Source organism: Phalaenopsis equestris, unplaced genomic scaffold (assembly GCF_001263595.1).
Source record: "Phalaenopsis equestris unplaced genomic scaffold, ASM126359v1 Scaffold000600, whole genome shotgun sequence".
NCBI lineage: Eukaryota > Viridiplantae > Streptophyta > Magnoliopsida > Asparagales > Orchidaceae > Phalaenopsis > Phalaenopsis equestris.
The window spans coordinates 591,523-594,856 of NW_018165040.1; positions in this window are offsets into that span (position 1 = coordinate 591,523).

Below are 3,334 nucleotides of genomic sequence, written 5' to 3' on the forward strand. Positions count from 1 at the left end.
TTTAGTTTATTTGATCGAGCCTCACCCTCAATTCTTGTGTTCATCCTTTGGGATAGATACAGGATTTGAGGTAAAGCGCTCTTTCATTTAAACTATGAAAATTATGGGGTCAGTTTGACTTCATCTTTTTCAAAACTAAATTTTTTTTACGTCCTTCCGAAGCGGGCAACGGATTTTCAATTCCGATGACCGACAGCTTCTTACAGGCAAACCCCACACCAAAAATAGTGCCGACAGACACAAAGGTCAAAACTAACACTAAGGATTGATATACGCCACATCATCATTTATGAGCTGTTTGACACACATTTCATAGTCCTTTATCAAATTACTTTAGATAGATTTTATATGATATGATTTGTACTTAAGATTTTGTTATATCTCTACAAAAATGGGAGAGATTGGAGAAAATAGATCCTCTCTAGGCTTTTTTGGGGGACCTTACATCTTGACTACTATCACAGAACCTTTTTCATTTCCTATTCCTGTTAGATCATCCCCTCCATTTTGCGAGAGAGCGATCCGAAAACATAACGTATAATTCAGACCTGAAGAATACATTCATTCTCAAGTTCAACTTCTTGACACAGATCCCTCTTGAATTGTGTGAACTCACGAATATTAAGAATCCCGACCTCATAAATATATATACATATATGAGAGAAAGAGAGAGAGAGAGAGAGAGAGAGACAGAGAGAGAGAGAGAGAGAGATAATAAACATATGTAAGATTTTTTCCTAAATAAATATAGGTTAACTTGCAATGTCATCAGCACATAAATTTAGTTAAAATGTATTTAATTTAGGGTCGAATAATAAATGACCACATGGCATGAGGAGAATGCCAAATTATATTTCTTGACTTCTTCTTTGTTTTCTTAATACAATAAGGTGGATATATATTAGAAGAAGAATGAGTTTAACAAGTTTTACACTTTTACCTTTAGAAATTACATATTTAATTTATATATTTATGAGAAGGTTTCGCCTCTAAACAATTGTGCAATTTGGTGAAAGTGATATTTGATATTTTTTTTAAGGAAGAGGGAAGGATTAAAAGGCAGTTGGCGATGTAACAATTGCCATATTTTTTTTATTTCTTATGTATGAATATTGTAAATACAAGCAATTCTTATTTTTATAATTGAAATGTGATATGGTTTACAAATGTAACCTTACACTAAGCCAAAGTTCCACGTAAAATTTGGATTATAAAACCATAATTTAGTATTTGAGTTCTCAAATTCGGACATTGATGATGACATGATACGGATTTTATTGTTTGTTTATTTTTAGTTGAGATGATGTGAGTTCAGTAAATGTAAGTATAGAAAATGTGATTTTGAGTCTAAATGAACTTAAATTAAACACTCACAAACATATATGAAATTGTCTCTTGGCCGTTTAAGGATTAAATCCCCTTCGTATCGATCTGGTTTAGGTTATCTGGTCAACTATAACTTAAAACCCATCAAATTTGAAACTAAAACCTCTACTCGTATAAATCTTAAATGGCTACCGAACTTAACCTAAACGCTCTCAAAGTTGTCAATTCAACGAGCAAATTCACTGATGAATGTAATTTATCGATTAAGGGTCTTGCTAAAAGAAAACATATCAAGAGTACTCATACTTTATTGAAAAAAGCAAATAACTAGTAACAATATCGAGTCTATCTTAATTTTCCTTGACATTCCCTATTTGAAGAATTGGCTTTAAGTTTAATTTGAACATACTTTTTCTCTATTTAAGACGTAAATAGCTTTATATTTCATGACAAACCTTTAAAGACAAATTTTTTTTATTGTTCCCTACTGTTCCCTCTCTCTGACCACGTTCTAGCAGAGCGTTCTATTCCTCAGGCTTCTTATAATATTCATCGTCAAGTGCCACTTGTAACAAATCTTAATAGCCATATAAGAAACATTTCTCATGGATAAAACCTATTTAATTGGTAATTGCACCTTCTCTTGCTAATTAAGAAGAAGGGCGTCATTTGTAATTATTTAAATTTACACTAATACAATTATTTCAAATTAACTTCTTCTCCCTGTTTTCTCTCTCCTAACTTCTTTAAGCAAAATAATTATGCTTCGCAGACATGTTGCTCTCAATTCATACATTTTGTGGGGTCACCCTATAACTCGAAACAAATGATTATTTTCCACCACATTGAATATTTTATCTCGCATGTTCTAAGTTTGGCTTTTGATTGAATATGAAAATATATTATTTTATTATTTTATTATTTTTTTATGCAGGCTTAAGTGGCTTTTTTTGACCAAGCCATGAATTAATGGTTCACATGCTCTCATTAACATTGTTTAGTATGACTTAGCTCAATTGGCCCTATATTATTAATTATCATGGTTTTGAGTTTGATTTTATCAAGTCGAGTCCAATTAGATTTCTGTTTGGGTTAGTTGCAGTTTTTTATAAATCTTTTTTTGTTACGTTATGACAGAAAACTCTTTTTTAGAAAATTAGCAGGTCGTGTTAAGAAAAAAATAGCTTCTCATGAATAAAAAATGGTTCTCCGAATATTTATGGTGGCGATCTAAAAAGCAAAGCAATCAGAAAGCTGTCTGAAACATACCCTTAGATTAACTTTCATGTGACATCTTAAATTCATGTTTTACATTAAAAAAAAATATGAATGACTTGATGAGACTTTAAGTAGCACAATGACAACTTAAATGTCAAATAAAAGTAATATTGGAGCTCAATAAAAAAAAATGAAATGATATAAAAAACTAGTAATAATATTATTTAACTACTATTGAAATTTATCAAGTATTAATCAATATTAATTATTTATTATCTTAGTAAAATTATTGATGGGATTATTGAGAGTAATTTTATATATTTGCTAGGTAGAATGGAAGTGCACGACATGTTTATATCAACATATAAAAAAAGCCTTTCTATATATATATTTTATTGAAAATTAAAATCTCGACATATTTCATGTGGGAAAAAATAAGATCAAATTATTCAACAGAAAATAATCAGGATGAATTTTAAAGCATTGAATCTATTGTAAAATTAACATGATAACTATTTTCTTAATAATATATTATATAGTCTATCTTTATATATATATATATATATATATATATATGTTATTTTGACCCCCAATTAATGAACTAAAGTAAAAGGGCACTTTTGTAATGTGGTACGGCTCACCTATCACATCTCACATACCGTTCACCTACCGTTCACCTATCGCTCACCTACCGCTCACCTACCTCCCACCCACCAATCTCTTGCTTCTATAAATAGAGAGGGTGTGAGGCTTAGGAGAGAAAGGGAAGAAATCTTAAGGGTGTGAGACT